Here is a 22708-nt window from a genome sequence, read left to right as displayed (position 1 = left end):
TTGAGCCCTAACAGAAGGATGTGGGAGGTTGTTGAATGGGGTCCTGAGGCTGTGGGGCTTCAAGGCTGTCTCAATTAGGATTACTATTGCTGCGAATAAACACCATTACCAAAAGCAACTTGAGGAGGAAAGGATTATTAGGCTTAAATCTCCATGCCACTCATTGCTCATCACTGAAGGAAGTCAGGACAGGAACTCTAACAGAACTCTGGAGGTAGGAGCTGGTGAAGAGGCCACAGAGGGGTGCTGCTTACTGGCTCACTGCCCGTGGCTTGCTCAGCCTGCTTTCTTATAGAACCCAGGGATGGCACCACCCATATGAGCTGGGCCCTCCCACATCAATCACTAATTAAGAAACTGCTCTACAAGCTTGCCCACAGTCCAGTCTTACAGATGCATTTTCTCAGTTGAGGATCCCTCCCCTCTGCTTCTCTAGCCTGTGTCAAGTTGACAGAAAATTCTCCAGCACACAGGGGCACTCGGGGCTTTGGAGCAGGACTAACATTATCAACATCTGACTTCAACTAATAGCAGAAGTCAAAGTCACTGTGGGGACCCGCAAGAGCTAAGAGCAGATTCTGGGGCCCCTCCAGAGGAGTCTCCCAGGTGCCCCCAGGTGGGTGGGAACTACTAGGGCTGCTCAGTAGGCCTGCAGCCGGCATGGGGGAGGCAGGCAGAGACAGGCATGGCTGTAGCATTGGTGAACCGGTGTCCTCTGGGTGCCCAAGGATGGTGCAGAAGATACAGGTGTCACCTGCCAAGCTGAGTGTGGATCAGTGAGAACCCATTCCTGAGCCAAGCCGAGCCTGGGGACACCTTGAGTCACACTTAAGGGCTCTCCACCTGGTGGCTAGCTCCCAGTCCCTTCTCCCTCTCCCCACCCCACATCCCACCCCTGCTAACTGAAGCCCTGGAGGGAAGTAACCAGCTCTCCTGCTCAGAGTTGCCAAGCTCAGGCCTGGGAGATTTGGGGCCCACAAAGGGTGTCAGGGTCCAGAGTGTCCCCTGGAAGTGGGTGTCCAGACACAAGAACGGCAGGGTCTCCTCACAGGGAACCTCCCTCACCCAGGGAGGCCAACCAGGGGGGAAGATCAGTTACCCTGGTGGGTTCATTGGGTGGGGGCCCATCTTCTCTTTGCCTGCCTCCTGTGAGGAGTGCATTTGGCTTTTTATAAAGCCAATAAATAAATAAACAAGTGGGCATGATTAATTGATGGCGTGGCGCAGACCCAGGCGCTGGTAGTCAGAGGCCTGGCTTCTGCAGGAACTGAGCTTTCTGCGACTTGGGGCCTGAGCCAAGGAGGGGAAGCCTAACTGCGGAGGTTGTTTCCCCGGGTGCCTGGGGTTTTCAACTTGCTTCTCTGTCTGGGGCCCCTTGTCCCGGACTCCTCCGGGCCCTAAAGGGGCCACAACAGAAGCTGAGGGTGGGTCACACCCATTGTCCTTGCTAGGAGTGTCAGAGAGCACAGGACTAAAATCCCCAAGGTTGATCCCGACAATCCCCCTCCAAAGCTAGCCTCTCCACAGACTCCCTCCACCCTGTTACCCACATCACCCACAGATTTCCTTGAGGGGGCTCTCTGCCCCACGTGGAAAGAGGGGAAAGGGAAGTATTTAGGGGCTCTCTGTGGGGTGCCTGGGGAAGGAGCTGTGGGCAGCAGACAGAGATGCAGCTGGTACCCTGGAAGGGAGAGAGTCTTCATAGCCCACCCGAGTGAGTGGCCCGATGAGCGAGGGGGGGCGCTGTCCGAGTCGAGTTCGGGGGGGGGGGCAGAGGGGAGCGGGGGAGGAGAGAGCGGGAGGAGGGAGCAGCGGGCGGAGCGCAGTGCAGCGGCGGCAGCGGCGGGAGCTCGGACGGGCGCGGGGCGCAGAGGCGGCGGCGGCGGGGACGCAGGGCCGGGCCGGGCCGGGCGCGCAGCAGGGGCGGCGGCAGCGGCAACGGCAGCGGCGGCGGCATCGTCGCCCCAGAGCGGGCGCAGGTGAGGGGCGGCGGGACCGGGCCGGGGCCTCTCTTCCTTGCTGGCCACAAGGGTTCTGCCTCCTTCCCCGCGGCTTCTTCCGTGTCGCCCGGGGACCCCGCGGCCTCAGCTGCAGTCAGAGCTTGGCCGGGGGGCCGGGTGTCCGCGGTGTCAGCGGTGACCTTGAGCGGGCACCCGGCGGCGGGCGCGGCGCGGGGAGGGGGCGCACAAACTTTCCGGAGCTGGGGGCGTCCAGAGCGCGGAGACCCTCATCAGCCTGCTTCCCAGATATTCCCGGACTCCTGCACCTGGTTTCCCCTCAGTATGGGGTGGGGGGCTGTGCTCCTGCAGCCCTGTGTCCCTGTACCGGGATGCTTTTCTGAGCTGTGGACAGGGACTAGGGCTGGGGGCTTCTTTCCCCAAAAGTGGCTTCCCAGTGTGCGGGAGGGCTCTCTGCTTTGAGCTCTGTGCATCTTGGGCCTCACCTTTTCTGGGCGTCCTCCATCTGCCCACAGCTCTTCCCTGAGCTCGCATGGGTCCCCCACCTGGTGACAGGAGAGCTCCAAAGCTCGGAAGCCCAAGCCATTCGTTACTAGAGCTGCAGTTTGGGTTTGGGTTTTCAGCCCCACCACACAAGCTGTTTGTGAAAGTGGCCTTGTTCAGGTTTGCCTTGGGCCCTCACGATGGACCACTGTGTTTCTGGACACCTGGGTTCACCCTGGGCCTGGTCACTCCAGAGAAAAGGATATTTTGGCCATAGGGGGTGCCCTTGTTCTAGGAACAGGGCCTCCTGGATCATTACCCTTGGAAAAGGGACATGAGGCCCAGAGAGGGTGAGCCAGCCTCAAGGTCACACAGCCAGAAGATGGAGAACTAGGCTTTCTTTCCAGGATTTATTTGGTTCCTATGAAAGAAGGTTCTGGATCTGAAATGCCCTGCTTCTTACTAGCCCTGGAACTCTGACAAATATCTCTCTCTCTCTCTCTCTCTCTCTCTCTCTCTCTCTCTCTCTCTCTCTCTGTCAATTTCCTTATAATAGCTACCTCATTACGGCTGTTTGGCAGCTAACTGAGACAATATTCTTCATTTTTGCCACAATGCTTAGTTCATGGTCTGTGACCAACCCACCTACCCTTGGTATGGCTCCATTCTGTGCTTCAACTTATAGAGCTGTTAGCCTGGTTCCCTCCTTCCACTTCTGGCCCCTAGGTTGAGGTGGGCTCTCCCCCCATGTCACTGTGACCTGGTAGGGAGAAGGCTTGCTGGACCTATGTCTCTGTATGCTCTTCAGTGAAAGTGAAAAGCCAGCATCCTCACGAGCCTCCGTAGCCTCTTAACAGTGCCGTGGTTTCCTGCAGCCTCCAAGGAGAAATCAATACTGAGTCCCAACTGGGACAGGCAGTTGGGTACTGCGATGACAGGAGAAACAGACTCCTGCTCCCCAGTAGTGAGCACAGGATCACCCCTGCATCTGTCCCACTCTTTTCTTCCATCCCCAGTGATACTGGCTGCAAGGGCTGGGGCTAGGAACCAGGGCTCACTCTCCCACTCAGGTAAACAACCTTGTTTTCTGCCTAAGACATAGTTGAAGTCCCTCACAGCTTCCAGCAAGGCAATCCCTGCCAGATGCCAATCACCTCCCAGACCTGGAGACACATTCATTCATTTGATTTTATTAACTACATGCTAAGCACTCCTTAGTGTACCAGGGGCACATTGGTAAATGAAATCGACCTGATCCCAGCCATCTAGGCTGGGAATAGCTTCTCATCTAAACTGATACACTGGAGAGTAAGCCATAATAGCACTACGGCCAGGCATCAACCAAGGCTCATCCACACTGGGATATGGGCTGTCCAGCCTGTGGTGGTGTCCGCATGCCAGTGTCTAGAGACAGCTGTTAATACCTCTCGCTGGGCTCTGTGCTAAAGACTTTGGGTCATCTTCTGATTTATCCCTCACAAAGCCACAAGGTCAGTATTACCCTATATATGCAGCTGGTTAGAAATGGATTTGGGACCATTTTACTCTGTAACTGCTCTGCTCTGCTACCCCCCAGAGATGAGGGATACTAGAGCCTGAGGTGCTCACATCCCTCTCAAAGACACTATCCGTTGGCTGCCAGCCAACATCTGGCCTGGGGTTGCGGGGAGAGGAGATGTGGTGTAATCAGAGGCAGCTTCCTGGAGGAGAGGATCTTTGAGTGGGACCTTGATGGGTGATTTAAGAGGTTGGCAGACTATGGACGTTGGTGGGGAGCTGTGGAGGAGGCATTTCAGACCCAGATTGCTAAGACAAAACCGTGGGGCACGCAGACTATTTGGAGACATCAATCCCAAAGTAAGCCCAGGACAAGTCTCAGATGTGGAACAGCAGAAGCTGTCGGAGGTTCAGTCTCAGCATGGTGTGCAATGGCCTTTGACACAGTATGGATTTCAGAAGGACTTGCAAAGCCCTGACAATGCTGTGTTTGGGAAGCAGAGAGACATAGGGGAGGAGAAGATGCTGTATTGGAGGAACAGGGAGAGAAAATCAATTCAACAGGGTTTCCAACCAACAGGGCTTTTCTTTCACCAAATCCATATCATGGCCTGCCTGCAAGGTCCTGCAGTAGTCAGTGGGTGATACAGAATCACTGCAGATGAAAAGGGCTGTATCAGTAGCAGTGCAGAGGCTTCCCCCAATCAGACTAACTGCCAAGAAGAGAAATACTAACCTAGCAGGGGCCCAGGGCTTTCAGCAATGTACTTCGCAAATAAGAAATCTGAGCACTTTAAATTGTCTTGCCCATTTGTTAAATCCCATACAAACCACTTTAACTCCCCTGCTTTGTGTTAACCTCAGTTGCCATATGACTCTGAGACTAATAAAATGCATTTAATATAACTTATTTCTTGAACTCTTTGGGAATTCTGGTTTGCCTCTGCCCCCCGCTCCAGCTAAGTGTATATGGCCATCGGGAGCCAAGAGGAGCATCGGGGTTCACTGGGGCCTTCGGAAAATCAGAATAAAAAGATGTTGGAAGCAGGAGAGCATCTGATATAAAGGAAGGTGGGGGCAGGTGTGTGTGTGTGCGTGTGTGTGTGTGTGTGCGCACATGTATGTGTGTAGTGTTACCTGCTGAACCAGCTCAGTCAGTCCTACAATTCTTATCAACTGCAGAGGCCCACCGTTTTGTTTTGGATTGGATCCAAAAATTATGTAGCTGATCCTGGGCAGGAGTTGGGGAGAAATGGAAGGTAGAAAAAAGGGGGAAAGACAGATAGGAGAAAGATTTAAAAAAAAAAAAGGAGCTTAGTCCTCCGTTCCAACACTGCTTTAAAAACACCACATACACACAAAATTTAAAAGTAAATGAAAGCCCTTCCAGGTGCCCACAGCTGCCTGAGACAGTTCCTGGTGTTCATCGGCTGTACCCTCCCAACAACACTATGGACCAGGTGACACTGTCCCTGGCTGAACTCTCTCCAGGTGTGGTTAGCCAACAGGTAAGGAGAAGGCTGTTAGTAAAAGTAGAGTTTGTAGCTGGAGGTCCCGAGAGGTGGGAGCCGTGTGCCAGGCAGGACACTCAGAAAAGAACCACTGGTCAGGAAGTCAAACATGGCTCTGGGTAAGGAGCCAGGGCTTTGCTGTGGCCTGCCTGAGAGGGCAGGGTGGGCTCAAGTGCCCAGTTGGGGCTATTTCAGTAGGCATGAGGGCTGTTCCCAAGTTCTCTGGCCCCTGGCCCCAGGCTGAAAAGGGCAAGGGAGTCCTGGGCCAGAGAATACAGCTTCATGAAGCCGGCGGCTGGGCATCCACGCTCTGAACTGCAGGTTCATTTGCTGACTGTCTCTCCAGGCTGAACAAGGCCCAAAGAGGTCAGAAGGATAAAATATAGAAATCAAAAACCAGCTATTAAAATCCATAAGGACAGATGTGGAAACTGAGATTCAGAATATTTGAGTAGCTGCCCAGATCCCTCCAAAAGATGTGCTGGGTGGAAGGCTGGCTGGGCCCTCATAAATATATTTCTTCCCCATTTGTACAACAGTTTGAGGAATGGCAGAAGACAGAAATAGAACCCCACCCTGCCCCCAGCTACATGCCCCAGGTCTGCAGGTTAACATTTCTGGCTTTAGCCATCTCAGATGAGAAATATTCAGGAAAAAAAATGCATCTGTGCTGAACTTGTACAGGCTTTTCTCCTTGTCATTATTCCCCAGACAAGACAGAGTGACAACTATTTACATACTATTTGCATACAAGGAGGTATTACAGGTGGAGCCATCTAAAGGGAAAAGGAGGAGGGTGTGTGGGTGGTGGTAGGGGGTCTGTGTAAATATTACACAGTATTACATGAGGGCCTTGGGCATCTACAGATCTCTGCATGGTAAACTGTCCTGGATACCAAGGGAGAGCAGTGCAAGTTTCCTTTCCGATGGCACAGATCTGGAGTTAGAGAATAGGGCTGGGACAGGCAGAGGGGAGTCCAGGGTGAGCTTTCTGACACAGACTTCTTCCCTCCTGAGACTAGGAAGGACACCAGCCTCTTTCTCAAGGACCAATTAGGGAAGATTCTGCCTTCCATAGGGCAGGCCTAAGATCAGAGGAACCTGCTGTGGAGTTTCTTTACACAAAAGGGTCCCCTGTGATGTGACTCCTTCGTTAGCTCAGACACAGGATCCTTCATTAGCTCAAACACAGGATCGTGCTAGGTTAGGCATCTTGACAAGTTTAAGACTGGGGTGCCCCTATCTTTCCTCAGAGTCTCAGAGAGCTCTTGACTCAAGAATCAGGAAGCAGAAGAAAGGCATGGTAGTGGGGAAACACTAAGAAGGAGGCATCCCTCCTTGCCCCAACCCAGGAGCTATAACTATTGCAGCCTATCTTCTGGGCAGGGCTCAGGAGACTGGCCCCCTTCCTTATCCAGAAAGCAGAAGTGGAACTGAAGGCCGCGGGAGAGGCAGCTCAGTGGGTAAAATGTTTGCAATATGAGCCCAAGGGCCTGAGTTCAGATCCCAGTACCACGTTAAAGTAAGCGCCAGTGGTGCACATCTGTAACTTCAGTGCTGGAAAGCAGAGACCAGTAGATCCCCAGCTCACTGACAGCCAGTCTAGTGGAGACAGTGCGCTCAGGTTCAGTGAAGAGCTCCTGTCTCAAGCCCTAGTGTGCAGAGCAATAGAAGAAAACACCAGAATGACTGCTGGCTTCCATGTGTACACACACACAGACACAGACATAGACACACACACACACACACACACACACAGAGAAATAAATAGCACTTAAGACAGGACCATCCCTTATAGCAGGCTCAGCTTGATAAAATGATGGTGGAGGTGGTTGGACATGGCCAAGGCAGAGCAGGTCAGGTTAGCGTCCTTGCACTGAGAGAAGTGGACACTCAGACACGTCTGTTTCTATGTCTTTATGTCACTCTGCTGGGAAGTGAGTCAGATCAGTGAGCAGATGCACAGAAGGTGTTCATGGGTAGTTCTTCCACATGCAAAGCCACAGTAGGTGTTGTTCGTCTATGACTTTGTCTCTCCATAGGCAGTGTCCCCTGCTCTCTCTCTTGAGTCCATCTGTCTAATCTTACAGGCATCTCAGTGCACACTTCCCCACCCCAGCCCTGTGTTTTCCCTCCAGATGTTTGGCTTCTAGTTGCCTCACTGTTACCGAGTTTATCAAACTAGAGAGTTCTGGGCAGTCAGGCAGAGGCGTGGGGGTTGGGGATCTGGGCTGGAAAGAGTACAGTAAACCCCAAATCTTGTCTCACGTGACTAGGGAACCATGCCCAAAGAAGGTGGATCCTGGCTGTGATTCTGTATGTATTTTTTCCTCTTTTCAAAATAAAAGTAGTTCTGTCTCCCCCTGGATATAGAGATGTTATGTAAGGATTATGTAAAATTCAAATGGTATCAAAAAGTATAAAGAAGAAAGTAAGACTCAGATGAAATGTCGTGAAACAAAGATCGCTCCTGTTAACATTCTGTCAAATGTCCTTCCAGAAGGTTCTCCATGACTGATAAGTTTGTGGAGGAATACTGTATTTCTGGAGCCTTTCTCTCTCTCATTCATAGAGTTTGGATGGCTTGCATATCAATCTCTACCTCATCTTTTATGAGTGACCCAGCCACCTTTGTTTTCTCTCTTTTCGCCATCACAAGTAGCACTGTGATGAGAATCTCTTGAACCCCTGAGCACAGGTCCAGGCATCCTAAGGACACATTCACAAAAGTGAGGCCAGTGAATCTTCTAAACATATTTGGGACAAAAGAACAGAAGAAAGCCACGAGAAGACTGGATAGAGAAAACATCTCGGACATAGGGGCCAGTTGTGAAGGTCTGTAGGAAGGAGGATAGAGGGAGGTCATGGCTGGGTGTAGACAGTGGAGCGTGGGAAGAGCCAAGACCTGGGCTTAGAGCTCCTCTGCTGTTTCGGGTGAGACATCCTGCAGGCAAAGGTGAGTGTGATGACGGTCTCACTCTCCGGACACCCAGGCAGTCACACAAACTGTCTTATATGTGGCTTCCTTTGAGCTTTTATACTGCTCTACAAAGAAGGCTTGCTCCGTCCCTGCTCTACAGAGGAATCCCTGAGAAAAGGACAGAAGGCATCTCCTTGTCTTGTCAAGTTCTCCCACACCATCAAGCTAACCCATTCTTATGTCTCATTGTCAGATAATGGGTCACATAGCCATGCTTAAACCAGTCACCCAAGAGAATGGATCAGCAAAGCCTAAATAGACCAGGTCCCATGTCTGAGTCAGTGGCCCCCGGACCATACTCCAAGCAGTTAGGGCTCTGCCAACCAGAAGGATACAGGGAGCAGGCTGAGGGGGCAGTGCCCAGAAACTATCCACTGTGCACTCAAGTGCACAGAAGTGGAATGGGGAGAGGGATTCTTGTGATCTTCAAAGACTAGCACAAGGCCAGGGCAATGAGTAAACTATGGATGGTAACTGCTTGGCTAGTTGATTAGTTATTGGTTGATTAATTGGTTAAAATGTATCAGTAGCTATTATTCCTTCTAATTCTAATATTCGGGAGTCTCTGGGCACCAGAAGCACTGATGCTATGCCAACCAGAGAGGGTAGCTCAGCCCTTACAGAGACTGTAGACACAGTGTTGACCACAGAGATGTCACAATACAAAGGTGTCTGAAGGGTGTGGCACCAAATTGACTCTAATTAGACAGGGCCTCCTGGGAAGTGGCCATATCCATAGGTGCCAGAGACATTGGAGGTGGCCCCCAGGTACAGGAGCAGAGATGTGTGGCAAACAAGAGGCTGTGAGGGTGGCAGAGTCGGAAGTGAGCTCTCCTCTCTTGAGTGCTGGCAGTGTCCAGGGCACCATCACAGCTTTCCACCCTCAGGTTGTAGATAAAGAAGCTGATGCTCAGAGAGCAAGGTGACTTGCCTATCATCAAGAGTAGGAAGAGGCTAGTCCTAGTTTAGAATATGGTTCTGTTCTAGAGAGTCGTGGGGAGTGATGAGCATGGTGGCCCCACTCAAGGCCAGTGGGTGGTGGACTGTGAGTGGGCAAAGGGGGGCCTGGAAACTGTCAGGAGGGCCTAGAAAATGTCTGATTTGGTGAAAAGCCTGATGGGAGAGGCGCCTACAGCAGGATCCAAGGTAGGCTTATGGAGCTGTGGTCATTAGAACTGAACCTCATTTTCAATCCTTGCTGTGCCAACCAGCTGTGTGACTCCGGACGGGATACATCCCTTCTTTGCTCCCAGTTTCATCATCTGTAGGAGGATTATGCTTAAACATGTGCTCGGGTCCAGCATGTCCTGGAGATTTAGGAAATGGGATAGTTGTTATCATCACCCAAGGGTGCTATTTTTCAATCAGGTAATGGGAATTCCTTGTGCTGGTGTCCTGGCCTCCCTTCAGCCTTGGTTATCACGACCTTCACCACCTTGGTTCTGTTCCTCCCAGGTTGACTTTCTAGTCCCTACCTATGACAGGAGAGTTGGTCTGGAGGTTTGCTGGCAGTAGCCTCTGCTCTGGAGTACACGCTGTATCGGCTAGGAAGGAGAGGCTACCGTGAGTGTGGGGCTCAAAGTGGAATGTGTAACTGGGACACCTTTGAAGGAGCTAAATGTAAGGGCAGGCGTGAGGGTAGGCAGAAGAGCAGCCAGAGAAAGCTGAGCTCTGGCTACGACCGGACAGTGGTGATCAGGGCCAGGAAAGCCAGAAGGGTCCAGAGGTGATCAACAGTAACCAACGGAGCTAGCAAAACTTGAGAACAGCAGTGCTTGCAGAGAGAGAGAGAGAGAGAGAGAGAGAGAGAGAGAGAGAGAGAGAGAGAGAGAGAGAGAGAGAGAGAGAGAGAGAGAGAGAGAGAGAAAATAAAAAAATAAAAATAAACCATGGCCCCTCATAGATGTTTGGTGCCAGGGTGGGTAGGTAGGACTTTGAAGACCGTGTTCAAAGCTTGAAAGTGAGTTTCCCCCAAGTTTTTCAGGAATGGTGGAGACTGTGCCGGAGCACATGCCTGTGAAATCCCCTTGTGTTCTATTTCTGGGGCCAAGGTTTTATAACCAGAGTCAGAAATCGCGTGGAAGTGTGTGGGCGGCTGACCCTGGACAGCTTCCACAGTAGAGAGGAGGGGAGGGTATTTTTATCTGCAAACACGGAGCCATGGAGGATGAGGCCAGGAGGAGGCTGATTCCCGCCCTGAGTGTCTCACCCACTGCCGTGTTAAGATGCAAACTGTCTTTGACAGAAGTTAGGGGAGCTCCTTGCTCAGAGTGGGTAGCAAGATCAGGAGTGGAACCAGGGAACGTGTCTTCTAGTCAAGCATGCTGGAACTCGATCTGCAGATGGGTTCTGAGAGCCTCCTGGCTCTGCAAGACAGACCAGCCATTAACATGCGTCAGACCAGCTTGTGTGTGTGTCCATTATTACCTGTGACTTTGTAGTCTACAGGTCAGCACACCACCAAAGGCCTTCCTGGTCTCTCTCACTGTGGCTTGTTTGTTTGTCTGGTCTGCCAAGCCTGTGAAGATGATTCTGCAGAGCCTGGTGATTTCCTGTATGGTGGGGTGTGCTGGCTCCAGGCCTGAATATGGTGACCTTAGCTGAGGCTGCTTGTCTCTTCTTCATGCGGTGTCTCATCCCTCAGGAACTAGCCTGCGTTCATTTGCATAGTGGCAGCAGAGTTAGAGCCCCAGGCTCAGAATTAGCACCACATCAAGCCTTAGTATGTCATCAGTAAGCCACACCATCTGAACATTCAAGGAACAGGCAAGAGAAGTTCCAAAGTCCCACTGGACAGGGCATGAATACTGAAGGCCATGGAGGCCTTCAGTCCTAGAACTATCGACATTGTCCCTGACCTCAGGGGATGCTGGTATGGAAGCCACCCCCTTAAACTCTTGGTTGTGCCCAAAGGTCTCTGACAATGCAGAGTTCTTCAGAAGAATCTAAAGGGAAGAAAGTTTTGCTCCTTGGACTGGCAGGTGTTTGGGGTTTTGTTTTTGGTGTGCATGCGTGTGTGTGTGTGTAAGAGAGAGAGAGACAGAGAGAGAAACAGAGGTAGAGAGAGACAGAGAGAGGGAGAGGGAGAGAGAGAGAGAGAGAGAGAGAGAGAGAGAGAGAGNGAGAGAGAGAGAGAGAGAGAGAGAGAGAGAGAGAGAGAGAGAGAGAGAGAGAGTTGGGCACTGGCTGCGGAGCATTATCCACACTAAGGATCATTATTCAGGGACAAATCGGCGGTATCTATTTGGATTAACCCCTAATGTGAACTAAACAGCAGTGGCGTGCCCATTTAATAGAATACTGGCCAGTAATGGAAAGAACAGACAATTGATATGTACTTCAACCTAGGTGAATCTCAAAGAGTAAAAACACCCCAAACTGTTTCCTACTGCTAGATTTCATTTTTGTTAGTGCTAACCAGATGGCATGAGAATAGATTTGGTGATCGCAAAGGCTGGGGACTGAGGATTGGGGAGAGGGGCAGTCTAAGGATTGGCAGCAGGGGATCTCATGAGGATAGTGTGGGACCTTGATGGTGGTTCTGCAGAGGTGGCAGGAGAACACTGCTCTGAGCTACACAGACATGTGCTCTGATAGACACAGGGAGCAGGGACCTGGGCAATAGCAACATCACCTTGTGGCCATGTCAGTTTTGGGTTTTGATGCTATCCATGGTCTTCTCTGTTCATTTCCTTGCAGCCCCTATAGATATATAATTATTGCCAAATAAAAAGTTTAAAATAAACGCACGTGTGCTCTGGCCTGGCAGGTGCACTGGGTAGTGCCTGAGGCAGAGAACTAGGCATCTCATGCAGGTGGCCTTTGAACAGCACTGAGCACAATCTGAACACACTAACCTACTGAGAGCACTTAGTGAGTACCTACTGTGTGCTAGTTGCTGTGCTAGGCTCTGGAGGTGCAACCATGGGCAGCACATGGCACAATCCTGGCCTGTAGAGTTTGCATCCTAATGACTGCCACACATCCTAATGACTGGTTCTGCCCTGTATCCCCCAGAGAAATTCCACAGGACTGAAAAAGATAGGGACCAGTCTGTGTCTCACCATTAGTAGGGTTTCACCTGAAGGTTGCATTCTCATGGGAAAAGGACAAGAAGCCAAACCTCGCATCCAATACATGATTTGCATAAAAATGAACAAAAGGTCAGAGTGAACTAAATGAAGGGCTAAGCTATGGCATGTACCTGGCCACCCATTCAGTTGGTTTTCTTCACTAGAACCTAAGTCCCCCAGGGTGAGGAGCTCTGCCCATTCAGTCCCTGTGGTACCCTCACACTGGAGCAAGCCAGGCACATGGGAGATGGTCAGATACCTGCTGGAGAGGGGTGCACAAACCCAGTTTACAGATTGGCATGTGGTCCTTCACAGGGGCATCATGGTTTGCTACTGTAAAGGGCTGTGAAATGTGGGTTGGATGCTCATGTCCTTGAGGACACCAGATACTGTGTCTGTCAACTTTGTCACCAGGAGTGTATTTTCCATCCCAGATCTGAAGACTTTGTGTTTGGGGCTGGAGAGGTGGCTCAGCATTGAGTGCTTACTAAGTTATTAAAGCCAGTTGGAGTTCAGTCCTATGCCGAGCCCCTCCTGTAAGGCTGCAGCCACACACTGATAGATGGATGGAAGCCTGAGTCTGTTTGGGGTCACATGGTCTCAAGAAAGGACCAGTTAGAGGTAGTCACCCAGGTGCCCAAGGAAGCCTTTGGAGGCTGGTAGGTGACTTAGCTTCTCTCAGTTTCTGCTGGGCCTGTTCTTCCCCCACCACATGCCTTGTCCTCAGGTGAGGGTGGCTTCTGCCACTTTCTTCAGTGTCTTACGTGCACACAATCATCACAGACCAGGATGGATCCTCAGAACAACTGCAGAGTTAACATGAGTAGAAGGGGTTTTGGTTTGTTCGGTTTTTTTTTTTTTTTTTTTTTTTTTTTTTATGATGCTAACGGTTGCCTTCCAAGTCCTGAGAGTACTCGGGTAGCACTTGGCATTTGAGTTAGGAGGAGCAGGTGTGACCATCGCTATTAAACCACCGTGAGTTTGTTTGTTTGTTTGTTTATTTATTTATTTATTTATTTTTGTGTCAGGGAGTGGTAACAAACCGTAACCAGGATGTTAAGGAGTCTCCCAGCTTAGTGATTCTCCTTTGAAAGATCCACACCTGTGCTCCCCACTCTTCCTTCTATGATGTTTGGGGGTAGGGAAGACAAAAAAAGAAAAAAAGATCTTAGACTTGACAATGATATCTTTTAATTATTTTACACTTACTTATTTAATCATTTTGTGTGTGGCACACATGTGGAGGTCAGAGGATAACCTGTGGGAGTCAGTTCTCTGCCCACCATGTGGCTTCCAGGAAGAAACTCAGGTCCACAGGTCTTTACCCACTGAGCATCACTGCTGGCCATTTTCTGATAAACTCTGGGGCCTGAGAGATGCCACGGCAGATTGTAAACTGTTCTTGCAGAGTACCTGGATTCAATTCCCAGCACCCACGTGGGGGGTTTATAACCATCTGTCACTCCATATCCAGAGGATTCACTGCCCTCTTCTGCTGTCTGTCTGCACTACTCATGCGTGTCGTGCACAGACACACGTGCAGGCAAAGCACCCATGTGTGTAAAAGTGAACTTTTAAAAAGGTTCAGCATAGCTTATCCACCCACTCATTCGTTACTTCATGCATCTGTTCAGTCATCATGCCTGCAACTGATCCTGAGCACTTGGTTCTCCTGAGCCTCAGGTGGGTAAGAAGAACAGTTTTCCCAGTGTGGCCTGGGAGGGCGGGGCAGGATCCTGTGTCCCAGGACTCACACAAGCCATCCAAGACAATGACACTGGAAGATGCTCTGGGGTTTGTAAAGAGAATTATTGCGGACCTGGTGACCCCCCCAGGGAGAGCATGGCCAGTAGCTGCGATCATGACCTTGACATGCCCCATCATCTGTTTCTCACTGGGTCCTTATGTACATTTTTTTTAAGCCTGCTAAAGAAAAAAAAGACTGCAGGGCCAGATGACTTCTCTGCAGCGGGCGCTCTCCAGTGCCCATAGAGCAGAAATTAATGAATGACGCTTGGGAAAGAAGCAGGGAATGAGACAGCAGCCACGCTAACACTGCCAAGGCAGCCCCCAGCACTGGCATCTGCGAGCCCGCTCTGCCCGCCCTCTGAGTGGAAAGCAGAATCTTGTTGGCTCGAGTTTTGTTTGCTTGCCAACTCGAGGCTTAGTGTCTTATAAAAATATACCTATTTTGAATTAATAAAAAAAAATAGAGATCAGTGCCCCCAACTCTCAAAATAGGATCCATCCAAGTTTTACTCCCGGAGCCAGCTAGTGGCACACAGTAAGGTTGTATAAACTGGGTTTAAACCTTGGTCTATGTACTAAGTATTAATTTAGTCTCTGCTCTTCAGCTTTCCCAGCTGTAAAGCAGGGAATGAATGGTAGGAGTTTTAGGTGATCTGTATAGAAAATGCCCTACCCTTTCAGTTGATAGTAAGCTCCTTATTGATAGAGCAAGTCAACATGCACGCACGCACACACACACATACACATGCATGCACACATGCAACACTCTGAAAGACTCTCTTATTTTTGAGCAGAGTATCCAGGCACGAAGGTTCAGGGGTGAGTTGCTGTATGAGCTGGGGTATGCTCCCTACCCTGGCTCTCTGGTTTGAGGTGCAAGAGGTTGGAGTCACCATCCCCTGACTCAGTGTCCAGGTCTGGAGCAGAGGAAAACAACATTCTCTGCTCATTGATTTCTCCTGGAAGCTCCCAACTACAGGCACACAGTGACCCTGGAGACCTCTGCAGGCCCTTGATACTGAGCCTGCGTGGTGTGAACTTGGCCTATGTTCAGTGCAGTGTGTGTCTTGAGAGCAGCCATTTGTCTTCGTGGGCACCCTAAGTTTTGCTCCTCCTGGTGTGCTGCAGGCACAGTGAAGCTTGTGTTGGGACAGAAGTATCTCTCGTGGGTTACAGCAAAGCAGGCTGGGGGAGACCCTGAGGTGTTCCAGTGGAGCTGGTGGGCACTGAGGACCACTGCTGGGTCAGCTGCAGTGTCCAGGCCCTCTCATAAACACACAGGCATCCTGTTTGGCTCCCTTGCCCTAGCTACTGGACCACACAGTCTAGAAACCAGCAAGAGGAGGAGCCTACCATGGTATTCCTGGGGACCCACTACATGGGACTTGTGGCCTGGAATCCTTCTTCTATGGTGTGGTTCTCTGTGTGGTTATTATGACTGTAACTCTGTAGATAAGGGGGGTAGAATTTCCCCCACACCATATTGCAAATGAGATTCTTGGGGTTCCAGAGCACCGAAAAACTTCCAGAAGCCACACAACAAGCAAATGGCTGGATCAGGGTTTCCCCAGTGCCTATGTTAACATTTGTGTTCTAAAAAGATGTGTTCTAGCTTGGTATGGTGATGTATGCCTGCAGAGGCAGAAGGATTGCTGTAGTTCCCAAGTCAACCTGGGCCACATACCTAGATCCTATCTCAAAGGAAAGGAAGAGAGGGGAAAAGAAGGAGAGGAAGGGAGCGAGGGAGGGAAGGAAGGAGGGAGAGAAGGAGGGGGAGAGGACAGGGCTTGGGGAGATGACTCAGTGGATAAAGTGTTTGCTGCACTAATGTGAGGGCTTGAGTTCACATCCCCAGCACCCACATAAAAGCCAAATGGGCGTGGCAGTCACCTGTAACCCAGGGGTGATCAGCAGGAGCTGGGGGGCTCTGAGGCAAACTGGCCAGCCAGAGTAGCTGAATTGGCAAATTCCGGGCTTATTGAGAGATCCTGCCTCAGTAATAAAGTGAAGAACTGTGAAGGAAAACACCGGATGTCAGCCTCAGGCTCCCACGTGGCAACAGATGGGTGGGCTTTTCTTTCTTTCTTTCTTTCTTTCTTTCTTTCTTTCTTTCTTTCTTTCTTCTTAATTTAGAAATTGTTGAATAGACTTTATTGGTTAAGCATCCCTAATCTAAAAATTTTAAATCCAAAATGCTTTGAAATCCAAACCTTTTGGACATCATGTTGGCACCTAAGAACATTTCAAAGTTTGGAGGGAGTTTTTTTGTTTTGTTTTGTTTGTTTTTATGTTTGTCTGGTTGGTTGGTTTTTATGTTTGTCTGGTTGATTGGTTAGTTGGTTGGTTGGATTTGTGTCTGGGTCTTTTGAATTACATAACCAGACAACGTGTCTTGCCCATGGTGAATACTTTTCATCTAGGGGCCAAACTTCCCTTCCTTCCTTGTGCCTCTGTTCAGGACTTGTTCACTCAGGCAGGCCCCGTATCCACCAAAGCCACTGTCTATCTCCAGGAACAGGTGGGCCCCAGCTTCACGTCCTTTAATCATCAGAAAAGAGAGCACAGAGTCCCTGCAGCTCTCCTGTGAGTGAATGACTAGGGCAAAGATGAGTAGCCTCGGTTTGCTCTCCTGTTAAATGGTTAGTAGTGCTTTTGCAGGGCTCGGAGGAGATGTGGAGAGTCATGCCTGTGTCTAATTTGTCTCCATCTGCCTCTCAGTCACTCTGGCCAATCCATCAGGTGCACATGATAAGGAACCAGGAGCTGGAAGGATGCTGTGGGTTGAATGCTGTATTCTTGCTCTTAGAGACCTCCTTTAAGGGTCCAGTCTGCCCATCTCAGATTATGAACAAAGTCACCAGGACCTGGGCCCCCTTGGTGCCTCTTTACAGTTGACTGGATCCTGGTATTCTCTTGACGTGTTTGTTGCAGTTGGGGCATGACTGCCCATCCCCAGTCTTCAGGTCTGCTCTGCCATTTAGCTACTATATTTTCTGGAGGGGTGGGGGGTGGGCAGTGTAGGGAATGGTTAGCAGTGTACTTTCCTTTCCATGTTGATCTCTGCAAGACCTTCTTGACTGGCTTTGCTTCATCTGGAATGTTCTTCCTCCTCTGGCTTTTCCCCTCACTGAACACCTGCTGCGGGTTCTGCCCACAAAGCCCATGGCTGGGAATGTATGTGCAGAGGCAAGCAGGCTAGCAGACCACCACCCACAAGGCTCTCCATGTGCCAAAGTATAGCATCTTAGTGGTTGCTCAGCAACCAAGCCAGGCCAGTGAGGTGCTGGCCTGAGGCTGGGGAACTGGTCCAAGGCTAGAAGCAGAGGAAGAGAAGATGTGATGCTGGGGACTGTTCTGTGAGGTTGAGATCAAGAGCCCCCTTTCTCCTGTGTCTATGATACTGAAGCCGGAAGCTCCTTGTCTCTCTAAAGAATTCCTGCTTGACAGCATTACTTTGACTCACCCAATATTTTCTTCTGCTTGTTTCATTTTTATTTTACTGAGTCTGCACATCTCTAAGCGTTGGGGAAATAACACTGCCATATTTTGGGAGAATGGCTATTTTATTTAATTTGACCAATTGTTCCATGAGGTAAACATGATCATTCCCACTGCACAGCTGAGATCATTGAAGTCCTGCCCTCCAGAACTCTACAGAGGCAAAGGTGGGTCGCAAACCTCTTTTCTAGCTTAGGCCAAAGTCTTCATCTGCCTTCAGCCTCAGGCTGTTGATAGAGGTTCTGGGTAGACCGTACAAAATACACTGAGCTGTGTCCCGTCCACCCAAGGGTTTGCTTCATAGGAAGACACAAGACCCTTTAGTTGCACTAAACAAAGTCTAACGTGGGGTACACTAGATCCTTGTGGGCTCCAACCTGCTCTCCCCAGACCCACAGCACCCTGCTGGCTCCCAGTGTGCTGATATGAAAGGCCACAGCCGCTCTCTTTGCCCTTTCCACACGGATGCTTTGGGGCAGTGCTCCGTCAGGTCTTCTCCGTGTGTCCATCTATCCAGGAGACTTTCTGGCCTGTCTGGTATCAGCAAAAGTTAACAGTCCCCATAAGTTGCCAGTTGGGGGCTTTGTGAAGTGACTACTGGAATCAGGTGGTCAGAGGTAACTTGTGAAGGACAGGACATCCCTTGTGGAGGGTTGTTTGTGCTGACACCTCTAATTTGAAAATGAGTTCTCTGTCCCTGGCACCTGGATCTTTTGGCACGAACCCACAGAGACAGACCTATAACTAACATGGATGAGATTCTTTCTTTCACTTTTTTTTTTTAAAAGATAGGGTTCTGTATATCTCAGGTTTGCTTTGGATTCCTTATGTGGCCAAGAAATGATCTTGACATCATCTTGCCTCTACTTCCCAAGTGTTGGGGTTATAGGAATGTGCCACCATGCCCAGTTTATGGCGTGCTGGAGAAATCAAACCTGGAGATTCATGCATGCTAGGCAAGCACTCCATTAGCAGAGATACACCCCAGCTCCATCTGCCCTGCTGTTTGAATAGTGGGACTCCGAGGTGAAGGGCAATGGGGAGGATGTGTCCTTTGTGCTGTGTGCAGCTCGAGGGAAGCTGCAGGCTCCTTAGGGACCAGGCCTCTTTCAGGAATGGCGGTATCTACCCACCTGGGAGCTTTGTTTGTGTTTGAAGCACAAGTCCATGTTTTCTGTCTTCATGTGACACATTCTGGGTATTTCGTGAGCCCACGAGGTCAGTATGAACTGGCCTCATTCACAACTGGAAAAAACTGAGCCTAGAGACAGAAAGGTGATAAACTGAGGCGAAACCCCAATTCCCTTAGCCACAAAATGGAAGTGGCATTTAATACCTTCCTCTCAGAGGTCATGGTGAGAATTTAATGAATATAAATGTATGTGAATAAAATTACTTCATATAATATTAATTATTCAGTGAACTATTTTAATTATGTAATGAATATATTAAATATATCAGATATATCAGTTAATGTTTAATATATAATGTAATGAAAATGTAAGATTCATTACTATTTAATGTAACATTTATATATATATATATAAAAATCAAAACAAGTACTTGGTTTGTGGGTAGCATTCACTAAATGCTGGCTACTGCCTGTGATTATTCCTACCATCACCCAAGTGATAACTGGAGGCCCCTGAGACTCAGTGGGCCTTTTTATTCCTGTTTTATTACCAAATTCCTCCATCTGCTCCAGCTTCCATGAAGAGTAGTTCATGTAACCTTCATAACAACACCTTGACAAAGGTGCTGTCCTTTTCTATGGAAATCTGGGGTGCAGAAATATGAAGTGGCCCTCACAGCAGCAAGAGGAAAGATTTGTGCCTTTTTATCTCCAGATGAAAGGACCAGGGTCCTCTGGACCACTTCAACTTTTCTGTATGCCTCTTTAGGCCATGATACATATGTGTCAGGCCCAGATTGTTTTCATGGCACTCTGCATTCAAAAGCCAGTGTTCCAACTCTTTACCCCTGCCTCTCTAACATCTCCAAATCCTCTGGCCTCAGTACCCTTATTTGTAAATTGTGTGTGTTAGTTGGTATGCCAAGGTAATTTCTTCCTCTCTCTCTCTCTCTCTCTCTCTCTCTCTCTCTCTCTCTCTCTCTCTCTCTCTCTCTCACACACACACACACACACACACACACATAAAAAAAAAAACCCTGATAGAATCAACTTTCCTAGTTAGCTTCAGCTATCAACATATCTAAAGATATTTGGGAGTCTCAGCTGGGGGATGGCCTCCATCAGACTGGCCTGTGGGCATGTCTGTGAGGCATTTTCTTGATTGCTGATTGATGCAAGAGAACCAAGCCCACTGTGGGCAATGCTCTCCCTAGGCAGGTGTGCCTGGGCTATGCAAGAAAGTTAGCTGAGGAAGCTGGGGAAAGCAAGCCAGTGATTACCTTCCTCCCTAGTTCCTGCTTCTGTTCCAACTTGAGTTCCTGCCCTGACTTCCCTCAATGATGGGCTGTAACCTGTAAGCTGAAATAAACCCTTTCCAAACCATTTGGCCCTGGTGCTTATCCCAGGCACATAAAACAAAAAGGGAAAACGATTCATTTTGACTCCCAGTTTCGGAGTTGTCTGTCACGGAAGACTGGCTGCTCTGCGGTGAGTCTATAGTGAGCCTGCGTGTCATGGCAGAGGGAGGGTGTGAGGGGTGAGGCTGCCCACCTCATGCCAGCCAGGAAGCAGAGGAACAAACAGGACAAGACACACCTTTTGGGAGCCTGTCCTCCACCAAGCCACTGCTCCAGTCAGTCCCTACCTCACCAAAGTTTCATTTTACCCTGACTCCATCAGCAGATGAGGGTAGGACCTCAGGAGACAGCCACTTCCCTAAGCCCCACCTGATAGCATGGCGCTGGGGACCTAGTCTCAACACGTGAGGATTCCTGGAGTAGCCTTCATGTCTGAACCAAGCCCTAACAGATGGCTCCGTAGCTCACCCTCACCCCAATATCTCAGAACTAGTTGTTTTGCTGAAGTGGGCCCCCTTTCATGTGTCTTTAGCTGCATTTATCAAGGGTGTGGGGGGGTAGAAACACTAGCTGTCTCAGTTCACCTGTCTGTGAAATAGGATTGTGGAGGATGCAGTGGATCACCTAGAACAGTGCCCTGAACAGAGTGACTAGGAACCGCTCACTTTGTGAGACTGAAATGGTGTCACCCCGTGGAGACGCTTGTCCTAGATCCTCAAGGGGATGACAAGGCACTGTCCCTCCTCTGTGGGCCTGTTGTCCCTCCGAGGAATCTCTACAGAGCTTTCCTGTGGGCACAGGAGAAGCAGGACTCTGCCTTTGATCTAAGAGGCCTTAGACATCCCAAAGCCCGCTCCTCTCTGCCTCTGTTGGGGGCAACCTTGGCCCCAACTGTGGGACCAGAATGGAGGGGAGGAAGACAGGGCCGTGGGGGAGAAGTGACAGTTGGCTAAGAGTCATCCTGCTCCAGGTGAGTTCCTGTGACTGAAGGCAGCTCCTCCAGGTGACATCATAAAGGCAATTGGATTTTAGAAATAAAGAGCTTCTACTTGGTACTTAAAGAAGGGATCAAGGAGGGACTTGCAAATTCTGCTCATCAGAGGTCAGTCTTACAGCTTGTCATCTCAACCCCCATGGTGGTTACACACACATGGGGTCATATGATATTGGGGGAGGGGGTTTATATGCATGTCCAAAGCTAGGCCATAGGATACCCTGGGAGTACCGTAGGACAAAATACCCCTGTGGGCAGAAGTGGTCCCAATGCATTCTGGGAAGTGGAAAATGAACTAATGAACTGGCCCTGCAGGGCTGTGTGCATGCACCCCACAGCACACACACACACACACACACACAGAGAGAGAGAGAGAGAGAGAGAGAGAGAGAGAGAGAGAGAGAGAGAGAGAGAGCATCCTTCCCCCAGGCTGCACGCAGAGCTCTGAGCTCTGACTCCTCACAATGAGGCAAAGCCACAGCCTGAGTCCCCACAGGGTGCCAGGAGTATTTACTTTCCAAGAGTCCTTCCTGTAAAACCCACAGCTTTGCTAGGCTTGTTCAGTGCCGTCTTGAAGATAATCTGTTTTGTTCCAGGCCTCTTCACGACCCATCTGCTCCCTGGGAGCTCACTTGTTGCGTTGACTCTGGAGAATGCTTTTCTTCCAGTCAGATCCCTGCTTCTGCTAGAAAACCAACCTGATCTCCTCCAAACATCCTGACAGGGAGCATTAGCGTGCCGTCTGGGCTCGTGGGTCCCATAGAGCTCAGGGGAGAGGCCTGGCTGTAGACTCTGTCACCTGTCCTGCCCGTGGGGTGATTCCGCAGCTCAGGTCAGCTCCTGATGAATTCCCTGGCAAGCGTGAACGGTCTCAAGATTCCAGTAGCCGGGAAGGTAGAATGAGGAGGCTTCATCCACGGCGGTGGGAGTGTGAAGTGGCCACTTGTTCACGGACTGTTGACTAGACGGCAGAGAGTGCCGAGCAGAACAAATGGAGAGTAGAGCCCTCAGAGGCTGCCACCTCCTCAGCAACCAAAGTCACAGCACACACTGGAGCCCTTGGGTGCTAGTCCAAGCAGAAACCCTAAAACTGGTTCCCACTAGCTGCCTTTCATCATGAGTGCACACAGCCAAGGCTCAAAAGTTGGCTTGATCGTATCCTGCTCCCAACATTCCTTTCAAACGAGTTCCTGAAAGCTGGGCCCTCTCTGTTTAGGTCTTCAGAACCCTGGGTCTGTCTCCTTGCCCCCAAAGACTCCACCAAATGATAGTCTTGCCTGATACCCTCGAAGAGGCAGTAGTATCAGGGCCATACCCACATAGGGGTTAAATGGGTCAGTTCCCCAGCTGCTGGTAAGCCCTTTGAGTGTCATATTTAATGGAGCACTTCCTGTCCCTGGGACTGGTCACAGACAAAGGACCTTAAGCAAACGTGTGTGGGGGCCACGTATGGCGGCATCACCCTGTTCTCCCGT

General features: G+C 50.1%; 1 protein-coding gene across 3 annotated transcripts in view; it reads left to right on the top strand.

Moving 5' to 3' along the window:
- Window positions 1–1638: 1638 nt before the first annotated feature.
- Window positions 1639–22708, top strand: part of Atp2b2 (ATPase plasma membrane Ca2+ transporting 2) — a 312886-nt gene continuing 291816 nt past the window's right edge. For 2 of the 3 annotated variants that reach the window (XM_050148430.1, XM_050148426.1), the window contains exon 1: window positions 1851–1979. The gene's annotated coding sequence lies outside the window, so the exon portion shown is untranslated. Of the gene's footprint in view, window positions 1715–1850; window positions 1980–22708 lie in introns of those variants that run through there. The other variant, XM_050148429.1, reaches the window with a different exon arrangement.

The sequence above is a fragment of the Alexandromys fortis genome, unplaced genomic scaffold (genome assembly GCF_014885135.2).
Source record: "Alexandromys fortis isolate MF-2015 unplaced genomic scaffold, M_Fortis_MF-2015_v1.1 scaffold_59, whole genome shotgun sequence".
NCBI classification, from domain to species: domain Eukaryota; kingdom Metazoa; phylum Chordata; class Mammalia; order Rodentia; family Cricetidae; genus Alexandromys; species Alexandromys fortis.
Note: the sequence above shows the minus strand (reverse complement) of the source record. Positions and strands in the feature narration are given on the sequence as shown.